Source organism: Lissotriton vulgaris, chromosome 7 (assembly GCF_964263255.1).
Source record: "Lissotriton vulgaris chromosome 7, aLisVul1.2, whole genome shotgun sequence".
Classification (NCBI taxonomy): Eukaryota; Metazoa; Chordata; class Amphibia; order Caudata; family Salamandridae; genus Lissotriton; species Lissotriton vulgaris.
In genome coordinates this window covers 578493143-578507663 of record NC_141695.1, presented here as the reverse complement: position 1 = coordinate 578507663, position 14521 = coordinate 578493143, and the positions used below count along the sequence as shown (strand labels likewise).

Genomic DNA, 14521 nt, shown 5'->3' with positions numbered 1-14521 from the left:
CTTGACCAACACACACTACTATTTTTTTCCAGTACTGGTGATATAAAAGACCAGTTTTTTTTTATTGTAGGTATGGGCTGCCCTCATGACTTCCCAACTACTCACTTAGTTAGTATAACTATTTCATGGGCTCCTACTATATATCTAAAGGAAAAACACACCTTAGTAACTGCAGGTAAATCTTTATCTGCCAAACTCTTCTCTCCAAGTACTGTACTATTAAAATCTCAATAAGTGGACTGCAGCCTAACTGCAGGAATCTTTTAGTCTAGGTTTAGAAGAAACAGTGAAGTCCTGGTGCATTTCAATCACCACCACATGGGATCAAATCACAGCCTCAATATGCATGTCCTATAAAATGTATAACTGTAGAGTATACAGCACATGTTTGCTACTATCATTCAAGAACATTACCTACAGCTCTGCAGATGAATCTGTCGTAATTTGACGATGACTGGGTTAGCGCTTAGCTTTGCTACACGTTATTTTCCTTAACTTGACCTTATTCGAAAACGCCATTTTGTATGTTACGGCGGCCATTTTAGAGAATGAGCTACCTCGTGGTCAGCATGCCCTTTAGTCCTTTGTCCGTGCTACTGACCACTCGAGTTTGCCCAGCAACAGGCTATTTTTAGTAACGGTCAAGCCTGTACATGCGCAGTTCTAATTGACCAGTCACCCCTCAGGAATGTTCCGCCAAACTGACCAGTGGAGTTGTAACCCCTCCCATGAGTTGGCTGTGTTCCAAAAATGACCATATATGTACCTAAACTTTGTAACCTTGTACCGCCTACCTTTTTATTACCTGTAAATGTATATAAAAGAAGGACTCGCACCAACGTTCGGTGTGATACTTCTTGCATTGCCGAAGGGTGCTGTAGGAATGTACCACCACCCCATGGGGTCTTAATAAACTTGTCTTTTGTACTTTACAGTTTCCGTGCCAACAGTTTTATTGGTGTAAGTGGGTATTCTGCGGAGTATGTAGGCCTTGGGAACCCAATACCACAAATCAATCATGTCATTTTGGCTTCAACTGTTCCTTCCATACTTGGAAAAACGTAGAAACTCACCATTCTGTCCCAAAGCTAAGTAGAGATTATCTTCTCCTGTGCCTCTCTTTTCTCAACATGAGAAAAAGGGACTGTGTGCGATAGTCTTATCCAGGTTACTAAATTTACAATAAAGTAATTCAATGCTTTGCGATTACACAGTCAAACAAACTAACTACACCGATGCAAAGGAATGAGATGTTTACCTATTTTATTAAGCAGTACGTTCTTCATCTTTAAAATGCTGTGTATGGTCTTCAGGTGCCTGCACGGACTGGGGCCGGTCTATCTGACAAATAAACTTAAATGGTACCTTCCTGCACGTCAGCTCAGACCTAGCAACCTTAAGTTGCTGTGCTGCCAGGGAAGTAGGAAGGTAAAAATGGGAGATCGGGCCTTCTCATATCTGGCCCCCAAACTCTGGAACGACCTTTCTGAACACATTCGGGAATGCCCAAACATGTCCCTATTTAAACAAGCATTGCAAATGCAATAGGTCTCGGATTTATTTCAGTTAAAGCTATTGGCATTGTAAATGGCAATGTCTTTTAGCCATGTGTTATGGAGTGTATACATGCGGTGTGTAGTGGAATTATGTGGGTTGGATTGGAATTGTAGCAATGGTGGCATGCTGCACTTTAGATGAATATGTGTAAAAGTAAAGTTCACCATATTGCGATTGCTACAATAGTTAATTGTGGATGCGTTACCAATTGATGTGTGCACTGATGGCTGGTGTGTGCCTGTAGAAATTGTGCACTGATGGCGTGTGTGCCTGGTGGAAGCGTGCACTGCCGGCTGGTGGTGTGTGTGCCTGGTGAAAGCGTGCACGGACGGCTGGTGGTGTGTGTGCATGGTGAAAGTGTGCACCTATGGCTGGTGGTGTGTGTGGTGGAAGCCTGCACTGATGGCTGGTGGTGTTTGTGCCCGCTGAAAGCGTGCACTGACGGCTGGTGGTGTTTGTGCCCGGTGAAAGCGTGCACCGACAGCTGGTGGTGTTTGTGCCCGGTGAAAGTGTGCACCGACGGCTGGTGGTGTTTGTGCCCGGTGAAAGCGTGCACTGACGGCTGGTGGTGTTTGTGCCTAGTGAAAGCGTGCACTGACGGCTGGTGGTGTGTGTGTGGGGGCGTGTGTGGTGGTGAGTGTGTGTTGTGAGAGTGTGGTGTGAGAGTGTGGAGTGAGAGTGTGGTGTGAGAGTGTGGTGTGAGAGTGTGGAGTGAGAGTGTGGAGTGAGAGTGTGGAGTGAGAGTGTGGAGTGAGAGTGTGGAGTGAGAGTGTGGAGTGAGAGTGTGGAGTGAGAGTGTGGAGTGAGAGTGTGGAGTGAGAGTGTGGTGTGAGAGTGTGGTGTGAGTCCCCTACACACACACTGCTCACCCTACACAATCACACAATGTTAACCCTGCAAACTCAAACACTGTTCACCCTGCACACACACACACACACACTGTTCACCCTGCACACACACACACACACACACACACTGCTCGCCCTGCACACACACACACACACAGCTCGCCCTGCGCACACACACACACACACACACACACACTGCTCGCCCTGCACACACACACACACACACACACACACACACACAGCTCGCCCTGCGCACACACACACACACACACACACACACACACACACACTGCTCGCCCTGCACACGCACACACACACACACACACACACACACACACACACACACAGCTCGCCCTGCACACACACACACACACACACTGCTCGCCCTGCGCACACACACATTGCTCGCCCTGCACACACCCTGTTCACCCTGCACACACACAATGTTCACCCTGCACACACACAATGTTCACCCTGCACACACACAATGTTCACCCTGCACGCACACACACACACACTGGCTCACCCTGCACACTCTTACTCTGGCTCACCATGCACACTATCACACTGGCTCACCCTGCACACTGTGTGTCTCTGTGTGGTGTGTGTGTGTCTGTGTGGTGTGTGTGTCTCTGTGTGGTGTGTGTGTCTCTGTGTGGTGTGTGTGTCTCTGTGTGGTGTGTGTGTCTCTGTGTGGTGTGTGTGTCTCTGTGTGGTGTGTGTGTCTCTGTGTGGTGTGTGTGTCTGTGTGGTGTGTGTGTCTCTGTGTGGGGTGTGCGTCTTTGTGGGGTGTGCGTCTGTGTGGTGTGCGTCTGTGTGGTGTGCGTCTGTGTGGTGTGCGTCTGTGTGGTGTGCGTCTGTGTGGTGTGCGTCTGTGTGTCTGTTTGGTGTGTGTGTGTGGTGTGTGTGTGTGTGTGGTGCTGTGTGATCCTCTGTGAGACACCAGGGTCTGTCGTCTGGAATGGAAGCTTTGGTCAGATGGGGGAGCATAGAAATGTTGCGCTCCTGTGAAAGAGCTGGCAGGTGATTGGGGCCCCCTTAGGAGCCAGAGACTCTGAAAGCAGTGCCCCTGTCTTTAACACCACCACACCAGTGTGCCTCAAGTAACATGTGCCAGGTCTTTTACAACATAGGGGCAGAGAGGAGAGGCCCGACAACGCAGGGGCAGAGAGAAGAGGCAGGACACAACGCAGGGGCAGAGAGGAGAGGCAGGACACAACGCAGGGGTAGAGAAGAGAGCCAGGTGACAACGCAGGGGCGGAGAGGCAGGTGACAACACAGGGGCAGAGAGGAGAGGCAGGTGACCATGCAGGAGCAGAGAGGAGAGGCAGGTGACAACGCAGGAGCAGAAAGGAGAGGCAGGTGACAAAGCAGGGGTAGGGAGGCAGGACACAACACAGCGGCAGAGAGGCAGGACACAACGCAGGGGCAGAGAGTAGAGGCAGGACACACCACAGCGGCGGAGAGGCAGAACACAACGCAGGGGCAGGGAGGAGAGGCAGGAAAATGCAGGGGCAGGGAGGCAGGACAACGCAGGGGGGGGGAGAGGCAAGACAACGCAGGGGCCGAGAGGCAGGACACAACGCAGGGGCCGAGAGGCAGGACACAACGCAGGGGCCGAGAGGCAGGACACAACGCAGGGGCCGAGAGGCAGGATACAACGCAGGGGCCGAGAGGCAGGATACCACGCAGGGGCGGAGAGGCAGGATACAACGCAAGGGCGGAGAGGCAGGATACAACGCAAGGGCAGCGAGGAGAGGCAGGTGACAACGCAGGGGCATGGAGAGGAAGCATTTCCCTTCAGACAGGTGTTTGGTATAGGTCGGTTGGTCTCGGTAACGCAGCTGTCAGGCGTCCACGAGCCTGGCTCCTTTCCCGGTCTGTTGTCCTCAGAGAAGGCGAACTGTCAGGCGGCACTGGCGCCACTCACCCGTCGTGTGTTGCTGACGCACCGGCTCCTTGGTTAGAGCCTCTGCTTCCTAGCATGGCAAGGGCAGAGCAGGCCCTGAGTCGGTCGGGTGGGCTCAGCCGCTCCGCTCGGTGACCCGCTGGCGGCGGAGCGCAGCCTGTTCCAGGGCTCGTGATCAGGAAGGAGAATGATTAGAACGCGCAGAGACCAACGGCCACGAGCCCCGCCGCTTCCGGCGTCTGGCCTGAAGGACGGGTGCAGTGGCCAATTAGGGCCCCACCTACTTGCGCTCGCTACCCGCTGACAGCGGCGGCTCGGTGGTGGCGCTCATACACCCAAAGGCCCCCTGGAAACCACCCCGGCGTACTAAACCGACCACGGCCATCAGCTGCCTCGCACCGCACAGTTAGGATTACGCGCTACCAGTGCCCACAGCTGCTGCAGCACCAGCTACGTCTAAGCTATGGCAGTGACAAACCCGCAGCGCCCTGCATCTCTATTATCGTTGCCCAACATGATCGGTGCTCCCTCCCTGTGACGCCAAGCCAGCTGCCTCGCCATTACTTACGTGAGAAAACGGCCAAAAGGATTAACAAGCTGCCAAGTCTTTGAAAAAGCCCCAAACAAGTTCAACCCACAAAGCGATGTCGATAAGACAGCACATACCCAAGCAGAGAGAGTCATCTCTTTTAGAAAGATGCCCAATATCCCCTTACGAAACGTTTACCGAGTGAATTATCGCGGCTGTCAAGCCGCGATAATTCAAAACATATGGCCTCTGGTGCGCGTAACAGACACCAATAGGCCATGGGCGGAGCTATGCGACCGCCCATGGCCTATTGCGTGTTCTGTTACAAAACAGCACGTATGCGTAGGCCAATGAGAATGGACCTTGGAAATAACAAGCACAAATGCGTGGAATTTCCAGGTCCATTTTCAATTCCCCTCCGAAAAGGACTCGCTGCGTGACACTTTTGCGCAGGTTACGGCATGCCCGAGCCCTAAAAATGGATTAAGACCTAGCTTTTCTAATCTGTACTTTATTTGACTGCTTGTCCTTCTCAGGCGCTGAGAGATCCCCTTGGGGATGATTTGTGCGCATTACAAATGACATATAATAATAATGATTCTTCATCCATATCAGGTAAAAACACTTCTCCATGTTATTTATTAAAAAAAATACAATACATAATAATAAAACAAAAATATTTTGAAAAAAGACTGTTGACGATGCGTTTCGTTCTAAAATATCGTCACCTGAGGACAACCATTTCCAGTTTTAAAAACATCTGAATTTGGTACTGTTTTGAAGCCTCCATCAATCGGCAATGGGTATTATTGTAATCCTTCAGTGCTTTCGGATAAAAGATAGAATGGTGCTTTTAGTTGCCTCTTATTCATAAGTTTCTCTGTATCCTCACTCAGTATTTTCACCATGTATGGCTATCTTCTAATATTAATGGATTCTGTTTAGCTTGTTGTGTAGAGTGCGTTTGATATATCGCTATCTCAATTTACTTCAAGCTCCTTGATTCTGACATCATTCAAGGATGTTTGTTATCTTATTTATTTCTGAGGGATATGCGGGACGGGCTCCACTTGGTTAAATTCCTTTCTTTTGCTCTTCGTGAGGAAGGTTCTTGCCTTTTACTCTTTGCCACCCTTTGTTTTCTTTAGAATTGGGGTGTCTCATCTAAGTCTTGTCAGATCAAAAGTTGAGAAAGGGAAGAGTATTTCCTGTAGACGTCTGTCCTGCTGGCCCCTCAGTCTCCATAAAGTCTCATAAATAACATGGAGAAGTGTTTTTAACTGATATGGATGAATAATGAAGAATGTATTGATTAATAAAATAGGTAAACATCTCATTCATTTGCATCTGTGTAGTTGGTTCGTTTGACTGTGTAATCACAAAGCATTGAATTACTTTATTGTAAATTTGGTAACCTGGATAAGACTATCGCACACTTAGTCCCTTTTCGCATGTTGAGAAAAGAGAGGCCCAGGAGGAGATGATCTCTTCCTAATCACATCAACAGAAGGGAACTTTTGTTTTTTTGTGTCCATATACCCATCCCTTTTCCAAAAGATCTCCCATTTTACCTTCAGAACAAAGCTAAGTAGTTCACAATTGGCTTCGAGGCCCACTCAGTGCAGGCAGCAGCCTCTAGTCTAGTGACAGTATAATGACTCCTCATATACTTATCACACAATACTTATCACACTCAAGCTTTCCTGCCCTGGGATTTTCAGTACTGCCACTATTACTCAAACTATTTTACAGCACCTGGAAAAGTAATATTAGTTTCAATTAAATAGAAAGGTTTGCAAAATAAAAAAAGTCAATGCCCTTATTTGAATGCCACCTAAACAAACTCTCAGATCAACGATGTCTACATGTCCACTAATTGAAAATCAATGTGCCCATGACCTATAAATCTGCATATTCCTGAACTGTGTTGTGTCTCAGTACCTAAACAGGTACACATTCATCCTCTAAAAATCAATGCATCCTTAGCTGAATTTCTTTTTTATAAACAACATGTACTGAAATAAAAAATCAAGCTGCACCTGATTTTATTATCAAAGTGGTCCCAACCTGTACATCAATGTATCTCTGACCTAAACACCAATGGCTCCTTGGCTTATCTATACATGTCTCTTGGGCCTATATACCATATATATCAAAAACAAACATTTTCAGTTCAAAATCAATGTCTCCCTCTGCAGAATATCGAGTTTCACACACTTCAACATCCCTAGAGCTAGCCTAAACATCAACGTTGCCTTAACCTTAAAATTAATGTATCACTTTCTTAAAAGTATCAGCATATTGCTGGCCTAGAGATCAATATGACCATGACCTAAAAATTTTGCCATTGATCTAAAAAAAAAAAAAAAATCAATCGGTGTCTCACCTAAACATCAACATTCCTTTCACGGAAGAAAAATAAATATCTTGTGCTGTGTGGTCTCTTTAGCTTTGTTAATAAAAAGAATTAAAAAAAAACGAATTAATATCACCCAACTAAACATACATTTGGATATTTTGAATGAAAAAAAACAAGGTGCATATAGCAATGTAAATGTTATTTACCTTAGAAATGCCTGTATTCTAGATCGTTCAACACATTCTGTATGAATGAGATGTTCTCTTCCAGAAGGGCAGGACAAAGGGGGAGCATTAGCTCTTTAAGGGTGTTCTCCAGCACCAGCGGTAAGATTGGCACTTTAAACAAGTTTGTAGCATAAAGAAAAATGAAATAAACTTTAAAGTTTTTCGTTGCATTGGATGGCTTGGAGCCGTCAATGCACAAGGTGGGCGTGTGCGTAGGACAGCTCCAAGCTGTCCTGGCACCCAACTTTGTTGGCAGCACTGGCGCAACCCCACAGCCCTCAACATGCCTCAATTGGGGGGTGGCAGCGGAAGTGGTTCTGCTACCACCCTCTCCCCACTCAGCAATCTAATGATGCCGGTGCACACTTTGGACGCGGACGTCATCAGAGGCGGCGCTGGAAGCCACTGCTTCCAATGTATTGGAGGAAACTGAGTTTTTCATCTTGGAAGGGTTCAGGGAGGGCAAATAGGCACCAGGGGAAAAGGTGGAGCTGCAATCACGCAAGCACTAGGCCACCAGGGATTTTGTTTTCATTTGGGGAGCTGCTCCTTGGGCAAGGGTAGCGCCCAATTAATTACGGGGTCATATTATTAGGCCCATCTACCCCCAAGGTAGGCAGTAAGCCACTAGACACCAGTGACTTATATTTATATACCAGGGAGCGGCCGCTTAGGCAAGGGTTGCATCACATTATTGGTACATACTTTTGGCAGGATGTGTGCATGGACTGGCGCTTGGCAGGTGGTGTGTGTGGTTGGCAGTGTGTGCAGACTAGCATTTAGCTGGTTGTGTGTGTAGACCGACGCTTGTCTAGTGGGTTGCATGGACTGGTGTTTAGCTGGCGATGTGAGTGGACTGGCAGAGTGTTGGTGACTGTTAGCCAGTATGTGTTTTGACTTGTTGAGGTGGGTGTCAGGTGTCTGATGTTCAGTAGTGAGTTGGTGTGTCTGTCCTGTTGAATGGCTATGTTCATTCATGTAAGTGTTGTATTGTATTGTGTTGGGCCTCCAGCTGGCAGTGTGAACGATTTTCTGAGTGTAACGTATTCAAGGCGTGTGAATGGACTGCAAAGCTGTTGGTGCCTTGACATGGCTTTACAGATCACAAGCTTAAAGTCAGTAGTTCTCCTATCTTATGTTGAAATAATGGACGACTTTTGCAGATTTTATTTTGTAAAGTCGTTGGTGAATAATGTTATTTTATGAACCATTTACTTACCCCCAAGCCAAATCCAACCAGTATGCCTGTGATGGTCTAATTGATGGGTGTGCGATAATGTTTTTTTTTGCTTTTTACTGCCAGTGTATACTCTCTGCAGTGAACACTTTCTGCCCTCGCATCTTTTTGGAAACTGTTCACTAAGGGAATAATTAAACCTTAAATTAAGCTAAAAGTCACACTTTCCTAATTTCTATGTGGGAAAGCTGTGGGATTACCTGGCCGGCACAAATTTCCTAACATCCAGCATTCCCTCAGGTCTCCTGATAAAAATGCCACCTCACTTGTGTGGGTGGACCAAGGGCACACGACAGGGAAGGGCCCAAAACGTATTGTGAAGACATCAAAATGATCTATCATAAAACAACCAGTTTTTTTGCAACGGGGCACCTGTGTTTTTGATCCCGGGGTTGGAGTCCATCTAGGGAAACTACCAATGCCAGACACTTCTGAAAACGACACACCTGAGGGAGTCCAGGGATGTGTGGCTTGCGTGGATCCCCTAACATTTTCGCTTTGGAATCACCTGCAAACATCAAATTGTTTTGAGGAGGACTGAAGGAATGTTGGGTGGTAGGAAGTGTGCCGGCTTGATGGTCCCACAACTTTCCCACACAGAAATGTCAGGAAAATTTTGACTTTTTAGCTAAATTTGAGGTTTGCAGGGGATTCTGGGTAAGAAAACATTAGGGAATGCAGGAAAACCACACTTCCATGGACTCCCTTGGTGTCTAGTTTTACGAAATGTCTGGTTTAGGTTTCCCTAGATGGCCGCCGAGCCCGGGACCAAAAACACAGGTGCACCTGTGCAAAACGAGGCAGTTTTGTGATAGATAATTTTAATGTCTCGATAATACGTTAGAGGCCTTTCCCTATCACTGACACTTGACCTAACTACACACGTGAGGCACCATTTTACTCAGGACACTTGGGGGAACGCTGTGTGGTAGAAAATGTGTAGCTGCCAGCAGATTCCAGGACCTTTGCTCACAGAAATGCAAGGTAAATGTATTTTAGGCAAAGTTTTAACTTGGGGGAATATGGTTAAAAAAAGCCTGTTTAGAGCCACCGAAGTCACCCCACCCTGCACTCCCAGGATGTCAAGTTTTCTAAAATGAGACGATTTGGTAGGTTTCCCTAGGTGCTGGCTGAGAAGAGGCCCAAAATGCACAGTTAACCTCCTTGTAATAAAAACATGCATTCCGCAGTGTGAAATATGTCTCCTAAGTCACATTTTGGGGTGTTTTGTGCCGCAGGTGCAAGGCCCAGCCACACAAGTGGCGTACCATTTCATTTTTATCAGGAGGCATGTTGCAACACAGAATTGTAGAAGATTTGCTATCACCAATTGAATATCTCTACGTTTGTGCCTTTCAAATGTAAGAAAGTGTGTAACACAAGACATTTTACGAAATGCCCTCTGAAACACATGCCCATATGGGTACCAATAAATTCAGAGATGTACAAACAACCACTACTCCTAAAGCACAAGTTACTTACTTGTGTAACAATATATCTGTAAGAGACATTAATTAGTGATAGATTCCTTACCTTAGAATATCCCCAGGCGTCAGACTGGATCCGTAAAGTTTTTCGTCAGCAGTACCCCTGCGCGCTGGTAGGCGTCGTCATACGGCTCTGCGTATGTCGCCGAGATGAGGTCGCTGGAGCTACTTAGACGCGCCCGCGTGGACATCGGTTCTGTACACTACTTTCCGAGCAAGGAACGGAGAGCCATGCAAGATACTGACAACTAGTGCATCGAAACTAGAGCCGTAAAGGGATGACCTTAATCCTAGAAATCAGTTCGCAGAACGTGGAGGATGGGTGGGGCGGTAATGAATCTATCACTAACTAATGTTTCTTACAGATGTATCATTACACAAGTAAGTAACTTGTGCATCTGAAAGACACCTTAGTGACAGATTCCTTACCTTAGAATAGATACCCCAGCAATTCTAACCCCGGTGGTGGGTCTGCGAACCAAGATCACACCAGAAATTCACGGAGAACAGAGCGCCAAAGAAGCAGTCTCTCCGAACTTGACTGTCAAGGCAATAATACTTGGTAAAAGTGTGCAGCGAGGCCCACAAGGCTGCCTGACAGATGTCTTGCAGGGGGGCACCACGTCCCAATGAAGTAGTAGTAGCTGCTGTCACCCTGGTAGAATGGGTGCGCAACCCCACAGAGGTTCCTTTTTAGCCAGAGATTAACTGGCCTTGATTCACAAGATGACCCAGCGGGATATAGTCCTCTTGTGTACAGCCCGGCGATTCTTGGTGCCTACGTAGCCAACAAAGAGCTGGTCATCCACCAGGAACTGTTCTGTGCGATTCGGGTAAAATGAGAGTGCACTTTTTGGGTCGAGATGGTGGAGCCTCTCTTCCTCTCTGGAAGGGTGCGGAGGCGGTAAGAAAGTGGGCAAGGTGATAGTCTGCCCATGTGGAAGGCAGTGAAAAACTTTGGCAAGAAGGAAGGACGAGTACAAAGCACAACCTTGTCAGATGAACCGACAGAAAAGGAGGCTTACAGGAAAGAGCCTAAAACTCACTCACACTCCTAGTGGAGGTGACGGCAACCAGGAAAGCAGTTTTCAAAGTTAACAAACGAAGAGCACAGTTGTGAAGCGGCTCAAAGGGAGCGCACATCAAATAGGTAAGAACAAGATTCAAGTCCCACTGTGGCATTACAAACGGAATAGGAGGGAAAAGGTGAGTAACGCCCTCAAGAAGGAAAATGCTACTTACCAGTATGCATCTGTTCTTGGCATATAGAGCTGCAGAATCCTACATTTAGCAATAGATCGCCACCTGGTGTTGGGCTCGGATGATTGCAGGTTGTTGTCTTCTTGGAAGAAGTCTTTTGTAGTCACGAGATAGGTGACTCCTCCCTTGGACAATACTGCGCATGGTCATCAACTCCATCCTCCATGATGGGAAATGATGGAGTTAGTAGAAGTAAAAGAGAAAGGATGTCCATGCGTGTGCATCTAAGTAAGATGAGTACTGGAACGGATACAAGTCCCGGGGAGGTGGGATGGCATGTAGGATTCTGCAGCTCTACCTGCCAAGAACAGATGCATACTGGTAAGTAGCATTTTCCGTTTGAGGCATATGAGCTGCAGATGCACAAGTTACTACTTGTGTAACAATATATCTGTAAGAGACATTAGTTAGTGATAGATTCCTTTCCTTAGAATATCCCCAGGCGTCAGACTGGATCCGGAAACTTTTGCGTAGCAGTACCCTTGTGCGTCGGTAGGCGTCGTCTGCGGCTCCGCGTCCATGTCGTGATGACGTCGTCAGAGTACTTAGACGCCGCCTCCGCGTGCTGACGTCAGTTTTTAGACACAGCTTTTCGGCGCCAGAAACGCAGAGCTTTGCCAAAAACCAACACTGGTGCCAAGAAACTAGGGCCCTGAAAGGGGATGACCTTAACTCTAGATATCGGTTCGCAGAACGGGGAGGATGGGTGGGTCGGTAAGGAATTTCATCACTAACTAATGTCTCTTACAGATATATCGTTAAACAAGTAGTATCTTGTGCATCTGAAAGAAACACGTTAGTGATAAATTCCTTACCTTAGAATAGATACCCCAGCAATACCAACCCCGTGGTGGTGGGTCTGCGAACCAATAATCACACCAGAAAGTCCTGGAGGACGGAACGGCCAAAGAAGCCATCCCTCCGGACTTGACTGTCCAGGTAATAATGTCTTGCAAAAGTGTGCAGCGAGGCCCACGTAGCCACCTGGCAAATGTCCTGCAAGGGCACACCTCGGCCCAAAGCAGTTGTAGTCGCTGTGGCTCGAGTGAATGAGCCCTCAGCCCCACAGGGGGTTCCTTCTTAGCCAAGGAGTAACACGCCTGGATACACAAGATGATCCACCGCGAGATGGTCCGCTTGTGCACCGCTTTCCCTTTCTTAGCTCCCACGTAACCAACAAAGAGTTGGTCATCCACCCGGAACTGGCGTGTGCGATTCAAATAATATGAGAGCGCACGTTTTGGGTCCAGACGGTGGAGCCTCTCTTCCTCTCTCGAAGGATGCGGAGGCAGAAAGAAGGTGGGCAAGGTGATAGATTGCCCAATGTGGAAGGCCGTGACTACCTTGGGTAGGAAGGAGGGCCTTGTTCGTAACACAACCTTGTCCGGATGGACTGAAAGGAAGGGAGGTTTACAAGATAGAGCCTGGAGCTCACTCACTCTCCTGGCAGAGGTGATGGCTACCAGGAAGGCAGTCTTCAAAGTGAGAAGGCGAAGAGGGCAGTTGTGAAGTGGCTCAAAGGGAGCGCACATCAGAAATGTAAGAACCAGGTTCAAGTCCCACTGAGGCATCACGAAGGAAACAGGAGGGAACGTATGTGTGATGCCCTTCAGGAATCGATTAACGATAGAGGACTTGAACAAAGAAGGTTGATCAGGCAGCCTCAGAAAGGCTGAAAGAGCTGAGAGATAGCCCTTGATAGTGCCCAGAGCAGAGCCCTGCTGGGCAAGAGAAAGAAGAAAGAGGAGAACCTCAGAAAGAGGAGCATTAAGGCTTTGCTGTGCACCATGCCACAAATCTGTTCCACCTGCAGGCGTATACCGACTTCGTGGAGGGACGCCTGGCTGCCAGAATGATGTTGCAAACTTCAGGAGGCAAGTCAAATGGCCTCAACTGTCGCCGCTCAATCTCCAAGCATGGAGGTGGAGACTGGACAGGTTCGGGTGGAGGACCGTCCCCTGCTGCTGCGACAGAAAGTCCTCCTGAAGAGGAAAAGGAACCGGGGGATCGACTGATATACTGAGTAGCTCCGGATACCAGTCGCTTCGTGCCCAGTCCGGAGCCACAAGGATGACTTGTGCCCGGTCGCGCTTGATCTTCTTCAGCACTCTGGGCAGAAGTGGTATAGGCGGAAAGGCGTACAACAGACCGCAACTCCACTCGCGACGAAAAGCGTCTCCGAGCGAGTGCCGCCATGGAAATTCCAACGCGCAGAATTGATGACATTGTGCGTTCTCTTCGGTGGCGAATAGATCTAACCAAGGCTCTCCGCACTGCAGAAAGAGACCTTGAGCCACGTCCAAGTTCAGACGCCATTCGTGATCCATCATGCACCGGCGGCTGAGTTCGGCGGCTGAGCTCGTCCGCCCTGGCGTTCAGAGAACCGGCCAGGTGTTGAACCACCAGAGTCACGCCCTGATGTTCCAGCCATTGCCAGAGGCGCAGAGCCTCCTGGCAGAGGGTCCACGACCCCACCCCACCCTGTTTGTTGCAGTACCACATGGCGGTGGTGTTGTCCGTGAACACCTGCACTACACTCACCCGGACAGAGGGGATGAATGCCTTCAGTGCTCGACGAATCGCCCGCAGCTCCAGAAGGTTGATATGGAGCCGTGACTCCGCCGGAGACCAGAGGCCTCTGATCTCCGCCTCTCCCATGTGGCCTCCCCAGCCCTGGAGGGACGCGTCCGTTACAACTACGTGCTCCGGTTGGGAAAGGGAGAGGGATCTGCCGCTGACCCAATCGCGGTCCGTGAGCCATCACTGCAGCTGTCTCGCAGTGCCCTCCGAGATCAGGACATGGTCGGACAGGTTGCCCTGATGCTGGGCCCACTGAAACTTCAGGTCCCACTGCAGAGCCCGCATCCGCCACCGGCGTGATGCACCAGAAGGATGCAGGAAGCCATCAGCCCCGGAAGCCATCAGCCCCAGAAGCCGCAGCGTCAACCTGACCGAAACCTGGGATAAAGGCGGAAAGATTGGAATCAGAGCCTGTATATCCCGAACCCGCTGCTCGGGTGGGTAAACCCGAAACTGCGCCGAGTCGAGAACCGCTCCGATGAAAAGGAGCTTCTGAGAGGGACACAGGTGTGACTTCAGCACATTAAT

General features: G+C 48.6%; 1 protein-coding gene across 5 annotated transcripts in view; it reads right to left on the bottom strand.

The window, feature by feature from the left end:
* Positions 1-14521, bottom strand: part of TNRC6C (trinucleotide repeat containing adaptor 6C) — a 948409-nt gene that overhangs the window by 122765 nt on the left and 811123 nt on the right. The window lies entirely within an intron of this gene.